At 38.3% G+C, this 17725-nt stretch overlaps 1 protein-coding gene across 1 annotated transcript in view; it reads right to left on the reverse strand.

Moving 5' to 3' along the window:
• The window catches only part of suclg2 (succinate-CoA ligase GDP-forming subunit beta), a 104273-nt gene that overhangs the window by 16690 nt on the left and 69858 nt on the right, over positions 1-17725 (reverse strand). The gene's annotated exons all lie outside the window — the stretch shown is intronic.

Genomic DNA, 17725 nt, shown 5'->3' on the forward strand with positions numbered 1-17725 from the left:
ATCAAAGGTTCCCTATCAAGTATCAAAATCGACTTCAGTATAGTGACCACACTACATGACAGAACATATAGAAACATTTAGACACTATTCAAAACTGCAGCATATGTATGTCATAATGTATTTCCCTTTTGCATTTTACAACTGTGTTCAAAGACAATTTACAAAGTATATATACCGAGGGGTAAAGGAAGCCAGTTATCACGCTTCTGTATGTACTTTAACACAATGTAAGCACTTGGTAATTAGCTTGCAAGCTCAGTGGAAAAGTAGACTGAGTGTACACACAGGATTAATCCCCCATGTTTGTTTATAATCACTGCTAATCTGTGAGCGGCCATTTGGATGAGCAGCAGTGTGTGTGTGTGCGTGTGTGTGTGTATGTTGTGTGTGTGTTTTCTATGTGGTAATGATGTTTACAGGGACCACAGATCAAGGGCTTGGATAGCTATCAGAGCAACAGCCATGGCACTGTCCCCTCAGAGCAAGCCAAATGACTGTCTTCCTATGAAGACCAATAGAAAGAATGTACAAATAGAAAAGCAGTAACCCTTCATTTTTGTACTCCAAATCTACTAGATTTTTTTATTTATTGTGAAAATTATTACTAAATTGAGTAAATTATCAGTTGTTCTAATGATATTGCTGTTCAGATTTATTCTATAACAATAACTTAACCAACATGCAATCACATGTTGTTAAAGGTGCACTGCGTCTAACTAAATGATTAAAAATAAGTGATGCTTACTACTGGCTTAAACAGTGATCTCAGAACGCTGGCAGCCACAGGGCCTGACTGTACACTTAATAGTATGTACTGCAGTTAGTTACCTCTGGTTAGCTGCAATCATATCATTTCTCAGCACAGAAATAACTATTTATATATTTTATTAAGTTACTACTCAATGTAAGTTCTCAATTGATGTTGCAATCGTACATTCTGCTGGTAACATGACTCATGACGATTTTAAAACTTTACTGCGGTAATAGACTGTTGAGTAAGAAGGCCGAGACTGAATAGCCTCACTTGAATGCCTATGAGACGATTTGTATGCTTTGTATTCTTGTTTTTCACACATTTACACACATAATATAATACAATATAATTGATATAATAATATAATATAATATAACATAATATAATATAATATAATGGATAAAAGCGAGAAATATATCATTTTCCATCTTTTAAAGGGCCCATATTAAGCTATTTTCTGATCTATGTTACAATGTTTCCTCATCACAAACACACCTGGAGTTGTGTTTTGTTTCATTCACACATGTTTAACACACAGACACTGCATATTTAGACTGTGTTCTTCTCGCAAATGGAAAACTCTGTTCCACCTTGTGACGTCATGTGGTAATACAGGAAGTGCTCCACTGTGTGTTTAAACTCTATACACTTTCACTTGAATAATTTGGATAATTTCCGCTCTGGAAATCTTTACTGAACAATGCGTAAAAGGTAGTTGTTCACCTGAAAACTACTACTACATGACATCACAAAGTGAAACTGAGCATTTTAAGTTTTGTCGATGCAGACAGAGTAATGAAAAGAACTACTCAAACATGTGTGAATGAAACAAAACAACTCCAGGTATGTTTTCAATGAGGTAACACATTATAACATGGCTTAAAGCTCACAAGAGTCAATTTTGTGTAATATCAGACCTTTAAAAGAAATAGAAGTGTTAGAAAAAAAACTCATTCACCTTGCTTAAAATGACAGAGGAGTGAATAAATAATGCATTGAATTGTTAAGCAACCTTAAAAAAAAAAAGTTATTACTGTAGATTCCTTCACTACTGACAAATTTGACTATTTTAAGAGACATGACAAAACATGACAGACATGAGAAAAAAACAAACAAACAAAAAAAACACACACATGCACACATTAATACTCCATACACATATTTATGCAAGGAAATAGCAATACTATTTATTATATTATTGAAATGAGACTGCCTGATTTCCAAAGCAGTTTTGAGGACGTATTCATATAGTGTCCCTGGGCCCACTCACGAAATCTATATTCACTATGGAATATTCAAATACAGGTAAAAGTGACTTATTCAGAATACACAAACATTACAATATGTATGTGTATTCTGAATAAGCAATGTGAATAAGCCTGGCTCTACTATGCAGCACTCCATACAACCTATTCTTTATACAGCACAGATCTAAATACATTAACACAATTGTGGCACAGAGCAGCCACTGGGGGGCAATAGAGTTTCAGACGCCTCGTGAAGCTGCACGGGGGAAGTCTCTATTCTCTCTATATATCTGCAGACCATTTTTCAACTCTGCCTCTTTTGGGAAGAACCATATTTCTTCCATTCATGCGTCTCCTATTGACAGCCATGTATATTAATGATACATAGGACGTGATTTATGCTGCTTGGCACAAAAGTAAATGCAGTTTATAGAAATATGGATGTAGCTGGGAGTTGCACTTTGCTGCAAGTTTGTCTTTTTGTAATTTTTCTGGTTGAGCTTTCCATGCACTACAGCAGCTATTGTGGGTTGCATCAGAAAATATATGTGAAGCTTATTATTGAGTTACTGTTAAGAAGTTGGGGACAAAGTAGCCAAAAATAATAAAATGGTTCAAGAAGTTAACATTATTTAGCCCCAAGGTAGTATCACTATTGGTATTTTTATGGAGTGGGTTTCTATTACCTGTTGTGAGGAAGATGATTGTGAAAGGTGCTATGTGTAACTTTTCTGGTGGTCGTCCGTCACTAACTTGTCCTCAGGGGGATATTATTGCTTTGCCTTGTATGTTCCACACTATGGCATTTAACTTTAAAGGGTAAATGGTCACATTTTTATATAGCGCTTTTCCACCTTCAAGGCACTCAAAGCGCTTTACATCAAGGAACCATTCACCCATTCACACACACATTCACATACCAGTGTACACAGACACTAGTGGAGGTGGGTTAAGTGTCTTGCCCAAGGACACAATGACAACATTCCTCTGTGGGAGCTGGAATCGCACCAGCCAGCCTATGGATCGGTGAATCTGACCGCTCATCCAATGATAATGTTTTTTTTTTTTTTTATGTTGAGAGTAGGATTTGAACCGTCAACCTTCAGATCAGTGGACAAACAATGACAACCAACTGAGCAAATTCACCTTTAAATCATGTTATAATGGTGTTACCTTCTCAAAAACACACCTACAGTTATTTTTGTTCCATTCGCACCCTGCATTATTAGTCTGTTTACATCAACAAAACTCAACTTTCTCTGTTCCACCTTGCAATGTCATGAACTGGTAATGTTCAAGATAAAAGCGACCTTTAGTTCAGTAGAGACAAATCCAGAGCTGAAAGGATCCTGTACTACTACATTGCATCACAAGGTGGAAAGTGTTTTCAGAGTGTTTTCAGTTTGTAATATGCAGGATTTGTGTGTTAAACGTGTGGAAAAAAAAAACAAAAAAAAAAAAACAACAACAACAACTCTGCATATGTTTTTGATGAGGAAACAGCTTTATAACAGATCAGAAACTAGCGTCTGCTTGCCTCGATTAGAATTGGAATTAAATAAGCTTAATGTCATACTGGAACATCCCAGGCAAGGCTCTTGTGTAAAAAGAGTATCTGGAAAACAATAACAGCAAAGAAGTCTTAAATTACTTTAGAGTTGCATAGTTTACATCCTGTCCTTGTAATAATCTCTAAAAAAGTGATTTCGGGTACAAAACATCTGGAGCTGAATGGACTGGATGAAAAACCAGAGCTAAATTTAGGTCCTGGCATGATGCCCTTTGCAATCAAAAGTCCGACTTGGCTCAGCTCCATTGAGGCGCTGAGTGTTTCGGAAATCCTATCTTCAGGTATGAAATGGCGGCGCACACTCCAATCCGCCTGAAATCTCCTGTGTCTCAGTGGGGAGAGTTGTCGCGGCGGCCACAGACTCCCTCCTTAAAGGTATTCATTTCAGGTAAGTTGGCAGCAGGTGGATTTCTTTCATCAGAGCTCAGCATAAAGGCACGGGCCGTAATGTAGCAGCTCACGCTTTTCAGGGGATCTGTGTGCAGCAGTATGGGCCGAGCCGCCGCCTTATGTGCGCTGCTCAAATGACTCCCATTTCACAGAACAGGATCAGTGCGGCTGCCGGAGCCAGCCCCACAAGGCTTTTTGTGTCACAGGTAAAAAGCACCTTTTCTGTCTGCTTTTATCAACTCCATTGCCAGGTTGAGGAGAAAGAAATCTCACTCAACTGAGCATTTTGAATATTTAATGTAAAACTTCAATTAAATATATTATTACAGTCCTATACCAATTCTCCACATAGTATAAACAGATTTCTGGCTGAGAGGCAGGAGCACTGTGGCATCTTCAAAAAAGTCACTTTAAACTTCTTGTTCTGAATGATGTTGCACTTGATGATTCATCATAGTGAAAACATTGTATTCTTTATCATTCTTCAAGCACCATTCTTTTTTTGTGTGAATTATCACTCAGATCCACATTTCCATGCCCACAGCCCTGTGCAGCACAGCTAATCGCTGCAGGAGAGAAGAAAAGGCAGAGCATCTTGTTGTTCTTTGTTAGTGGAGCGCTGATAGGAGCAGAAAAAGCCATGGTTGGAGATGGGCACTCTGGCCTATTAAGGGCTATTGTTCTGTCTTATCTGGTGGAGACAGCCTCTACAGTGGCTGCTCGCTTTGGCAATCCTTGTTTATTTGTGTGATCTGCTGGGACTTGGCCCTGGGGATACAGGTTAACATGCGCAACTTCTAAATTAGGCTGGCCTCATAGTGCCAATTACGGCCAAAATAGCTCTTTATGTAGCTCAAAAATACATTTACAAATATACATGCTACGATGAACTGACTCTGAGTCTATTCATGCAGTAAATCAAGTGCGTAGCCTCTGAATGTCTAGTTCTCATGGTCATGTTCTCATGAGTCTCTCTATAATCTAAATCATAAACAAATACATGGCATAATATGTTTTCTAAGAACATTCTCTACCACAGACAGAAACAATGTAATTTAAAAATCTTTACTCAAAAATATGAACTCACCAATACTTTCTGACTAAAACAATGTGTACAAATCAATTATCTTTGCGCAAAACATCTTCGCCACAAAAAGGAAACGAAAACCTCGTCTACAAAAATAAGCAAATTCTGCCTTGTTACAGAGAAAATGATAAACATCAACATCTGTGACAAACGCGCATTCATACTTCAGACGGAGCCAAGCAATTCCAAAAAGTCATTTCATTCCTTCCGAGACTCGTACGGCGTAATTGTGCCTCACTTCACAGCTGAATGAGAAGTCTTGCATGCTTTTCGGATGGAGCTACTTTCTACGAGAGCAGTGCCTAAACAGACATGCAAACAAAGGCAAACTGTAACCACCGTCATCTTATATTATGGGGTGATGTTTGGAAGGGCATCTGGATTAATCACAGTTGAATTAAAATCGCATTTATCTAATCTCAAATGCTGTATTTGTAGGTAAAAGATATGGATTGGTGATATGTTGGTGCTAATTTTGCTATCAGTGATATTGAGGTACATTTAGATATTCTGATCTATGTTGTTTTTTTGTTTTTGTTTTTCTATTTCTAATGTGGGCAAGGAAGCCAAATAAGTGGAAGTTTACACAGTAATCATCAAAAAACACACAACAAATTATTATATTCAAGAAAATACATTGTTAATTTGTGAATTTAACTTGTGTTTTACAATATTTCACTACACTACAACAGCCACAACATCAAGAAGAAAAAAAATAAAAAATCAGATAAGATCATCCCCAGAAGTAGAATATCTTCTGGCAACAACAAATTATCCAATAAAGAATCACTAACTTTGTAGTTAAGCCCTCTGTAAACCTGCTCTGAAAGTAATTTTATTCATGTATTATTTGAGCAGTTTGTATTTTCAATCTCCTCTCAAACATAAATTCTCTTAGGTGTTTTAAAAATGTCCACTTTGAACTGAATCCTCATTTGGACACATATATAACAACTCTTACAAAACCTGTCTGAAAAATCCCAATTAAATTTTTGTCCCCCCAAAATCGTGCAGCCCCAGTGTTTGGCATATGAACCCTATTCTTCGAGAGTGTAAGGAAAGGCTGAAAGGATGTGTGAATGACGGTGAGGGAGGTGCAGCGCTGGCTACAATTGTAGGCTTGGAGGGGCCCTGGCAAAGAGGGATAAGAGCGAAATAATTATCCGGGCTGCTGAAGCATGACAGGCGCTTCTTGGTTGTGCTGAGAGACAGACAGTGTCATGTCACGGAGCGCCCATGTCCCCGCCACAGACACCTTTTAACTGATGACCATCTACACTTTCACTTCAGGGTTCAGAGTCCAGCCTCCTCTGCCTGGTCTACATCCGGAGACAATGCTCTTCACCTGGGAGAGTGGAAAAGCACCACAGCCCCAGTCTATATTTCAGTTTAAAGGTTTCAGTTTAAACCTTTAAAGGTGCACTATGTAATTTGGTTGGGGGTCTGTTATATCCTTGTTTCTATGATTATGTTATTAATCTGCCTGTGGTGATGGTTTTATGGCTCAAACAAACCTAGAAAATCAGATATGCTGACTAATCCGTGTATCATTCGTTCATTTGTTTTTCAAAATAAAACTAAAAATAACAAAACAAAACAAAACCAAAACACAATTTTCTTCATTATTTGTCTCCAAAACCAAAATGGAAAAAAAAAAAAAAAAAACGGATAATGATTTGTTCTTTTCAGTTTTAAATTTTGTGTTGAAATGAATAATGGCAAAAAAAAGTTTCCCGTTTCCGACACTCCTGGGTCAATCCTGGTTTTGTCCTGGTTCAGTTCTGCTTTAGTCCGGAGCAAAAGTCCAGCATCGCAGTCATGGAAACGGGAAATGGTCGTTATCCGTTCTTTTTTCCATTATTCATTTAAACACAAAATCAAAAACTGAGAAAAACAAATTGTTATCCTTTTTTTTTCATTTTGGTTTTGGAGACAAATAATGAAGAAAACTGTTGTTTTTTCATTTTCTTATTTTTGGTTTTATTTAAAAACAAAACAAATGAATAAAAAATCAAATGAACAAATTCTGACTGTGGGTGGGGTTGCCTCTCCACAGATCTAACCTGTAACTTGGTCTGTCTTGGGCTCCATGAAGATAGAAAGGTTTAATACCATATTGTCAAACATTCCAGACAAAAGAATAACATCTCCATGGAGAAAAGCACAGACACTCCAACAGTAAAGTGACACAATGCACCTTTAAAAAAACAATCACCACTATGCACGCACTAGCCTCTCTACAGATCTGACCTGTAACATACATCACCTGCTTGTCTCCATGGAGATAGATACGTTTAAAATGTTACTGTTACTGCAAAGCAATAACATCCCCACGGAGAAAGCAGAGAGAAGTTATACAGTGCAGCTACATTATTTTCTGATGTTGTATTCTCATCAAAAACACACCCAGAGTTGTGCTTTGTTTCATGCACAAATCCTGCATATTTGGGCTGAGTTCTTCTCTCAAACTGAAAACACTACGTTCCACTTGTCATGTGATAATGCAGGAAGTGCTCCACTGGGTTTTTAAACTCCATACACCTCCACTAGAACCATTTGGATCATTTCAGGTCTGGAATTTCCAATTTCTACAAAACAAAGGTAAGGTAATATGTAGCTGATACCTTGAAAACTACCGCTGTTGCTTAGTTTTATGGTACAATACATGCGGTAAATTATTACTTTACACCAATCAAGTGACAGTTTATGAGGAAAAGTAAAAAAATAACAATAAATAAATAATTAAGATAAGAGTTTTAATGGGCACAGGCAGGAATGATGGTGTAGTCGTGTCCTTAGGCAAGACACTTCGCCCACCTTGACAAGTATGAATATAGTGTGTGAGAGAGGTTGGCGCCCTTGCTTCTGTCAGTCTACCCCAGGCCAGATGTGTAATGAATGAACAATGTAAAGTGCTTTGAGTGTCTTGAAAGTTAATGTATAAAACCAATTTACAATTATGATCTGACCCAAAAGTCAAGTCATCAGATGGACACTGAGAAAAGAATTTGCCTAAATCTTATATGAGCCAGTTTCCCATGCTAGTAACAGAGAAATGTTGAAGAAAGTTTGCTCAAATATATCAGTTAGAAAATGATTTCAATTTGGGTATTTCACAGAAGGTAATGGGGGTCAAGAGTGGTTTAGAGACATTCAGTAAATTGTCGTAGCCTGGAATAGATCACAGAATACTGAAGCTGACACAGAGCCTGGCACACCTGCAGTAGCCCAGAGACTTCTAGACCATATGAGGTGTAGAAAACAACTCAAAAACAGACATAAAAGTACATATGATATGATATGGCATGATTCTCTGACTTAATTTAGTGGGATTATAACTTCTCTAAATATAAATTATAGTTTTACACAAATCAGGAAGCACTTTGCAAATAAAGTTAAAAAATATTATGAAAATTACAGGAAATAGAGATTTCAAACATATTGAGGACAATTCTATTCTGACAATTCTGCAAGAAACACTTTTATCTGATACTTTAAACATGACAAAATAATAATAATAACAAAATAAAGGAGTTTTCTTATATGTGTATTTGTCAGATAATAATGTCTGTGTACATTAGAGTAGTGTTGCGAAGGCAAATGTTATGAATTCCCTAGTGTGCTATTACGATTTCCAACTAGGAATTAAAATTTAAAATTCCAAATTAGGAAAATGAGAGCATGTTTTAACACAAATCTGAAATTTAATGCTCTTAACTGTGTTTTAGTAAAATTAGTAACTAACCTGGCATAGGCACTTTAAACATCTAAGCATCCTAAATATGTTAAAGTCAAACACCAATTGGCCCCTAATGGTCGACTGTCTGTCTAGTTATACAGCCCATTGACAAAATCATTACTATTATATTACCACCATTAGGAACCATGTAATGACCAACAGATAATTAGCTCATTAATAAGGTGTGTAAGTACAGTTCATGTAACGTACAGCACTAAAACACGAGTAATGGTACATGGGAAGTGCAGCGAGCCAGAGCTTTGTGATGAAAGGAGGGCTGGTCAGATATCAGCACAGGATGAAGGACCGGTCACCCGCTGGTCACCTCAGGGTATTACAATGTCCAACACGCACACACACACATACACACAAACATACAAAGCACATACACACACAGCTGCAAGGGGGGCGAACAATTGAAGCCAGTGTGGGGCCAAGCATATTATTCATCCCCAGAGGGTGTCGTGTCAGCACTGACAGGCAGACATAAATATTCCTCAACCTCCTCACCGCGGGTTAATGGCTGTCCATCAGGCGCCAATGAGACACACACATGCACACGTCGACACAGTGTGGACACTTCTCAACCAAATCCAAGGTCATGTATGGCAATGGAGATAAGACACTAGTCATTGTGGACTCATGACATGGTGCAAATACATACACACAGACCAGCCACTTCTCAAAGTTTTAAAAGGAACTGTATGCAAGATTTAGATTTAAAATTTCACAAACATGAGTTAACTGTGTCCTCAAATAATGATGTTAGCATGATCAAAGTTTTTACTGACAGCAATTGAAATGCAGATGTATTCTGACATACAAAAACAGTGGACTTGATGGCCATGCTGTTTATGTTGTAATGTGGTGTTTTGGTTCTCATGACAGTTATCCAATTAGAAAGCAGAATGAGCCCCATATTTGAGTTGACGGTTTCAATGCTGAAATCCAGTTGGTTTAAAACCTAAAAGGGCTATTTCTGATCTGAATCCTCACTACCTAAAGCCCACCAACTGCAGTCAATCATTAATCGGTGCTGTCCATTTACAACAACATCAAAAAAACATGTGTGTTCTCTATATGCAGGTAAAGGCACTGGCAACCCAGATTCTGATGTAATTGTAATATATTTTTAAAGTGTAAGAGCGCAATCTAAATACTGTTCTTTTTAATGTCTGCAAATTTGAATATGATCCCACACACGCCATAAAATTGGACCCGTATGTTTGTACTTGAGGGGTAGCCCATGACTTTTCCTATAAAATGGAGCATATGCAGAATAGTTAGAAATGGGCAAACATAATCACTGCTGAGACTAAGTACAACAAGCTACCAAATGAATTTAAAAGAGCCAACATTTTCAGCTTTGTTTCTAATGCTGCTTGGCCAATCCTAATTAATTTATTGTAATATATGCACACAGAAGGTCAATTATCCAAATGATTCCAGTTCACACTGCACCTGATCTTGGGAGCCAATGAGCCGTCCAAAGGGCAGATGGGTGTGCTTTGCAAGGCAAATCATTGCCCCCGAGTTTCTCTTTGCCACCTCCCCACCATTAGCATCTCTAAATATGCCGGACACATTAGACAGACACCATTCCACAAGTGGACAAACAATGTAGCGGGGTCACCTGATTAAGCAGTGCAATATATAGCTGAAGAAAATAAAGATGATAAATGATACTACTGAATATAAATTATGGCACTGACACAAGCCATGCAGCAGGATTATCCTAAAAACATTGTAGTTGTAAAATTGTTAAAAACCATGAAGTGCTATAAAAATATCAGAATGTTTGCATCAATAATCATCATAGAGGTTATTTATTCAACTGTATTCCACTTCATTCAAACCTCTACATCTCAAATCTTACTGTAGCACAGAAAAATAAGAAGTTACCCACTACAAAGAAAAAGAACCCATAATAAAAACAATTGTTCCATCCAGCATTCATTGAACAATAAGTAAAGCCAGATTCTGTTCTGACCACGCAATCATAATTTGGGTGGTGGAGAAATCCTTTTATCGCTCAGTAAGAAAGTTGTGTGTTCTATTCTTTGTCTGCATTTGCCAGAGTTCCTTGGGAGCTCCACAATCTCTCATAAACATAAGAAATTTACAATACGTTGCTAAAACTGGCGAGAAGGGATCTGCTTCTCCTGACAGTTTTCCAGATGGGGGAGGATAGGTCATATGGAATAGGTCATATGCAAAGTGAGACAAATTTCCCCACAAGGAGTTTATATAAATTCAGGGAAAGACATATGAAAATGAACAATAGATTTTTCTCACTACTGCAGTGAACTATACTGTGATAACTATGTGATTATAATACAGATTCAGTGTTTATCTTAACATGTTAACCCTTTTTCCACTGTTAGAATACTGCTCCGAGTTCCTTGTTAGTAAAGCATTCTTTCTTCACCTCTAACCTTTGCAATAATTGGCACACTTGTTAATTTGCCCCCCCTGACGCCAATTAAATGGGTCTGTAAGCATTGCAGTGTAACGGTTCGAGTACACAAAAACATGCTCTGTACCTGAGGAGTCAACAAGTACAGAAATGATGCACACACAGATTCATCTAGAATGTGTGCATGCTAATAATATAAGGAGAGAATTCGACGTATCGAGGGAGAAGGAAGGGGGGGGTTCAGTAGTTACCATCGTGACAGAGTGCTGACATTAGCAAACACAGCCTGATACACTTTTAAATTGTCTGAAAGCGCAAGAAGAAATACAAAATGGATTTAAAACAACGCATTTTGGGAGTGAGTAATCAATATAGTCACATTTAAGGGTTCGATTTTTTTAGGTGTTTGGTTTACTAATGGTAGAGAATTAGACATTTCTTAATCTTCAAACAATTTCCTTTGTGGATCAATAAGTTTGTCTAAGTCTAAGTGTAAGTCTAAAGTAACTTTTGACCTTAATCTTATTTGAGAGACTTGTTTGACTTGTTTAAATCAACTCAGCTGTTGTAGTTCCAGTTTAGTCAGTACTTCATGATCGGATTGTGTTCAACTAAAACTCAGATTTAAGCTTAACTTGAGCAACAGAGCTTTTGATAGACTAGTGCCTCTATCTATTTAAGTTCACCCCCCAGGGAAAGTTGATGACATCTGCCGCAAAGTATCGATACACTGACCTACTGTTCAATACTTCTGTGATTCTTGATGCCAAAGCCAATCTGCAATAATGATTCCCAAACATGATGACTGCAGGAAAGGCACGCAGCACTGAATATACGAGTAATTCTGAAATTATAGAGCAGGCATAATTCACTCGCCGATGCTCGCTCACATCCTCTGGGTCTTGTAAGGTTTGGGCGAGATTGTGCTAAATTGTCAGAAACACACAAAGCAAGTCGAAACACAGATGGGCGTAATCACATCACAATTTTCCAACAGCCACACATGAATACATATGCTGATTGGCCATGTTAGCACTCCTCTACATAGCCTACAGTGCGAAAAGAGCTGGTACTAGACTTACATTTTTCATCTTTTTTTTTTTTTTTTTTTTCGCCTGTCTCGTCAAATCCTGGAATTGTCTGGGCTGGTGTGCAAATGAGGAGGTATTTGAGTTCAGGAAAAAGGGTGTTGGGTGAGGTGGTGGTGGGGGAGGTTAGCTAAGTCTGACACTGCAGACTCGAGATGGAGCTCTGGAGAATAGCGTAGCATATCAATTAGCCATTAAGGGTTTGCACAGGTATTAGAGGGATAAGAGAACCCAATGACGGCCTCTAGAGGAAAAAGAAGAGCCTGCGTGGGTTTTCAATCAATGGGGGTCTTATCCCGAGCCACGGGCAGAGTCAAAAGGTGGACAAATAAGGTGACCCCTGAACTGTTGCTATAGACTATTACTTACAGACAACCTGACATGTTAAGTAATGCTACACTTCCCATAAGGAGGAGGTGTAGGAGGTAGGTGGGAGTATTCTACAGAGATTGAGAAATGCTTTGAAAAGGTGAGACTAACTGGCAGAAGGGGAAACAAATTACAGCAATGTGAGCTATTCATTTTTGCTACATATATTGTAGATTACACCAAAATCCAGTGGCATGTCAATCTTCTTTTAAAGGTGCACAGTGTAACTTTCCTCATGGAGGGTCCGCCATCTGCTTGTTTCAATAGTGATGTTATTGTTTTGACTGGAATTTTCCTACAGTATGACATTAAACAGCTCTACCTTACTTTTACTGAATTACAGCTCGTTTTATAGCTCAAAATACCTAGAAAAACAGTAAGAATGCCTGTTTCTCTAGGTATTTTCTAGCATTTTCTTACTCTAAGCAGGGTTGCCTCTCCACAGATCTGAACTGTACTTGTCAGATTCATGCAGGAAAAACTACTCTCTCTACTTTGACGCCATTTAATTCCATGCTCATAACTGTTCTGTTTAGCTGTGCATATGACTGAAAAGTTTTCATTTTTCTTGCCGCACTCTTCTCTCTAATTTAATGTGTCTCTCTCTCTCTCTTTAATGTTATGATGATTATTTATGTTTTGATTTGTTTTTGTTGTGATTTTAATTTATTTATTATTCTGTAAAGCACTCTGAATTCCTTTGTGTACAAATTGTGCTGTACAAATAAACTTGCCTTGCCTTGCCTTACCTTGGTCTGGTTTGGTCTCCATGAAGATAGAAAGGTTTAATACCATACTGTGAAAACTTCTAGACAATGCAATAACATTTCCATGGAGAAAATCATTTGATGGACCCTCCACCAAAAAAGATACACAATTCACCTTTAAGTAAGAAAAAATATTATATCTACAACAAGCAAAAGATCAATTTGATGTGGTTACTATTTCTGAATATTACATTTAGAAATTCTGACACTGGTTACGATAGTGTTAGCAACATACAAACACACGTACACTTAATATCTTCATATTCATCTGCTTCTGAAAGTTCACACCATACTGTAATTGACTGAATCCATCTGTGTTTGAGCATAGCGCTGCATTAAACAGAGAAACACTGAACCATGTTACGGCAATATCACTAAAAGAGCAGAAGGATCAGAGTCATTATAATTATTTGTTTATTTGGTTGGGACAGTAAACAGCAAATTGTAGCTAAGGTCTAATTTCCATCTGTTGTCCCATATTTGCTCTCGCCAACACACTCATATTCATATAACGGCATACATGGACATAAAGTGAGTGAAATGCTTTGCCTAAGGACACAACAGCTACACTAGAGCAACTGCCAATCCACTGTGGTGCCTGTAATTAGCAGCGGTCTCTCTTCCAATACTCACCAAGTCCAACCCTGCTTCTCTTCCAAAATCTGCCTGAGATCTGGCAATCTCAAGGTGGTATGGCAGTAAGATAGTATTTGACTTATATCCTCATGTATCGCCAGGCTCTATGTACATCTGTGACACCAGGAACACTAGAAATATCCAAGTTTATTTTACCTTGACTTTACAACTATCCAAAATGTAATACAGGAGCTTCTTTACAAAATACTTGACAGTATTTGAGCAGGGAAAAGACATGATGGGTTTGTATCTCCCGAAGTGTGTGGGTTTGTTCAAATGTCGCACTAAAGTCCTCTCATCCCTAGTGGCTCCTTTAGGCATGTTCCACCAGGCTGCTGAGTGGCACATCCAATATGGAGTTAGATTTCAGGGTTACACAAGCGAGCACAGCCATTTTCTGCCCGCTTTTGGTGTCTTAATGCTTGCAGCGCACTTTGATGGGGTGGAAATGATGGAATGATTATGTATAACAGCTATATACCACATAGATATTCAATTGGGTCCATTTGTATTCAAGGTGCTTTTGGGGAGTAATGCATGAGGTACATCACGTCACCTGTCAAGTCCTACAATTCGGAAAGTAATAGTTTCAAATATACTGTTAAAGTAATACTAGCTTGTACCAAATTGTCAAAGTGAAAATCTCCTGAAGTTAGTCCAGCTATACAGGCTATGACTGTATCTACTGCTTAGTGTCAGCCGTGCCTGATTCTCTCTTTTGCTTTTGAATGCTGCATTGTGAGTGGCCTTTGTGTTGGTTGGCTGTGTTGGTCTCCAGGTTGTCCAATTTAACTCATGAATAAGACAAAAAACTAAACAAATAGACCAATGTATTCCTGTACAAATTCTTAGCCCAAGATCTGTAAGTGGGCTCACTGGCACTGCACTGTAGCTCACCTCTACTGACATATAGATCAGGGGTCCCCAACCAGCGGTCCATGGCCCAAAACCAGGCCATAGGCTATCTGCTGCAAGGCCCCAGAGGAATGGTTATATATATTTTCAATTGTATTTTCTTTTAGTTTTAGAGTCTATTGCTATATCACCGTTTTACTAGGAACATATAGAATCAATTAACCAAACCTAAGCTCACTGTGGTCTGTTCATGTACTAGTACAATTCTGTGGTTTCCTTCATCTCACACTCCTAAATATTTGTAACTTAAACATTATTGTTTTCAAAATGTCCAAAATCAATGTCTAATAAGAATGTAAACTGTCTTTTCAAAGTACATTTAAAGGCCGCCACACTACAGAATTTGCCTGATTTTGGCTGAGATTTGCTTCTTTCCAAGTTCGGGGAGGCATGAACTGACTTTGTGTCTTTGTGTGTGATTTAGAAGCTGCTGAACTCCTAATGTATGTGGTGTCAGTGTGACTCTGAGCTGCTGTGTCAGCTCTGCCAAACATCAGCAACACTACAGTAACAGCCAAAATCCAAAAAAGTACAAAGGCGAGCATAGTTCTCACATGTTATTTTAAATTTATGCAGTTTATTCTAATTCTAACATTGTTCCAACTACCTTGTGGTAAGTGCTTGAGTACCTCCAGAGGTCATACTCCAAACACAGGGTATACCCACCACAGGTCATAAATTTGGGAAACATGTACCACACTTTTTGTTTATAATAATGGCTTCTCCTACCAGAAAAGGGAAAAGCGAGATCATTCATGGCCACTATTCTTGTTCTTGTGCAGCAAACACATACCCAAAAGACTTGTACGTGTCCGAACGGTCAGGGGGGCCTCAAATCTCAGCCCTCATTCCTTTTGCCAGTGGCTGCAGTAAAAGTGCACCTAATTCATTCTCCTTCAGTCCATAAACCATGGCAGGAGGACCTTTCAAACGGTCAGAGCCACCCTCCCACTGCACGATCAACTCTTTCAGCTCCTCAAGAATAAACAGGCACACTCCATCAACACAGCAACCCATATAGCATTCGGTTACTCCCTGGCCGTGTGGTGTGCGTGTGCTAGCCCTGTGTGTGAGAGAGAGTGCAGAACGGAATGGAAGTCTTCTCTGGCAAGATGAGCTCCAGTGATTACAGGCTGAGACAGTTTTCTAATTATTCTGTCAAACATCAATCGTGTGGGCTGATGCGGGCCGTCCTGTGGCCTGATGGACAATGTAATCACCAGTGCGCGCCCGATGCAGAGCCCCCGCTCCTCATGTGCCACGGCTTCTCCACGCCTGAGCATTCCCACCCTCCGCCTCTCTATCTCGCCTCTCAACATGTCTGATGCACTCATCCTGTCAACATCACACATCACACTGCATTTTCTACCACCTTATCCAGCTGTATAGGAACTCAAATTCACTGCCATGTATACAAAAAGTAGTTTTAGCTTCACTGTAAATGGAAATACATCACTGATTAAAATGTAATGCATTTTAATTAATTTCAACATGCTATTTCATGGAGATCACAGATAAATTGATTAATGATTATTGAGGTTACTCAAGTAAAGTCAAATTTATTTATAAATCAGATTTAACAACTACAGCTCCCCAAAGTGCTGTACAAAGGCAATACAACTGCAATCTTATAAAAATAAACAAACAAAAACGCAATAAAAATACTAATGTTCCGATCAGCTTGTGTTTAAAGCCAGTGCATACAAATGACTTTTCAACAAAGATTTAAGAAATATTTAATGGGCTGTTCTAATACCCAGAGGAAGACTGTTCCAGACTTGGGACCAGCTACAGCCCAGTCCCCTCCAGTTTTTAGCCAGGACCTTGGAACATCCAAAATCATGTGGTCTGCTGATCTCAAGGTTCTACTGGGAGCTCATATTTCACATTTGGTGCCTGTCTGTGCTGAAAGATTTTGGACTTTTTTGGAAGTGTTCATTTAGTTTTCAAAGATCTTTGAGTCGTCAGGTTCAAAATTCAGGTCAGGTGAGGCCTCAAGGTGTTGGCTGTAATCAGGAAACCTGAAGTTTGTGTAATTTAAGGCTGAATATTAGTAAACATAGAATGCAAATTTGACTTTTGAAAACCATGTTATACTGTTGTTCCCTCATCAAAAACATACCTGGAGTTGTGTTTTGCTTCATTTCAGGTGTTTTTCATTGTGCCCAAATTGTTGCATCACATGTTAAAATTCAGACTGTCCTGCACAGTTTTAAGTCCTTAAGCCATCGCCCAACTAATGTCTGGAGTTAAATTATGCTCAAATTGTGCTCACAACAAACATATAGCTCAATTAGCATAGCCACATTCAATAACTCCATTTACCACTAGGCCTACAAATTTGCTTAATACTATCAATTTCTGTAATTGTAAACCGTGAGATTAAATCAAAGGAGAAAAAGAACACTACTAGAGTAAAGGACCATATATTTAAATGCTTACTGGTGGTACAAATGTTGTGTTTTGTGCTGCTTTAAATAAATGTCAACTAGAACATCCCCAAAAGGTTGTTGTCTTGGCAACCAGTAAGATCTTTTCATTACCTGTGTGAACAGAGAGCAGCAGTGTGGGGGCAAATGCAAGCGCTTATAGTGATATTGTTCATAGTATACTAGTGCATTCAACATTTCATTTTATTGTGTTGCATGTTTTATGTAGACCTTATTCAGTCTATTCAATAATGTAAAAGATCAAATGAAATTCATTGTGGATGTAATAGGTGAGACATTTGAGTTGAGAAATAAATG

The sequence above is a fragment of the Boleophthalmus pectinirostris genome, unplaced genomic scaffold (assembly GCF_026225935.1).
Source record: "Boleophthalmus pectinirostris isolate CB_2022bp ecotype Guang Dong unplaced genomic scaffold, ASM2622593v1 HiC_scaffold_3, whole genome shotgun sequence".
Lineage (NCBI taxonomy): Eukaryota > Metazoa > Chordata > Actinopteri > Gobiiformes > Gobiidae > Boleophthalmus > Boleophthalmus pectinirostris.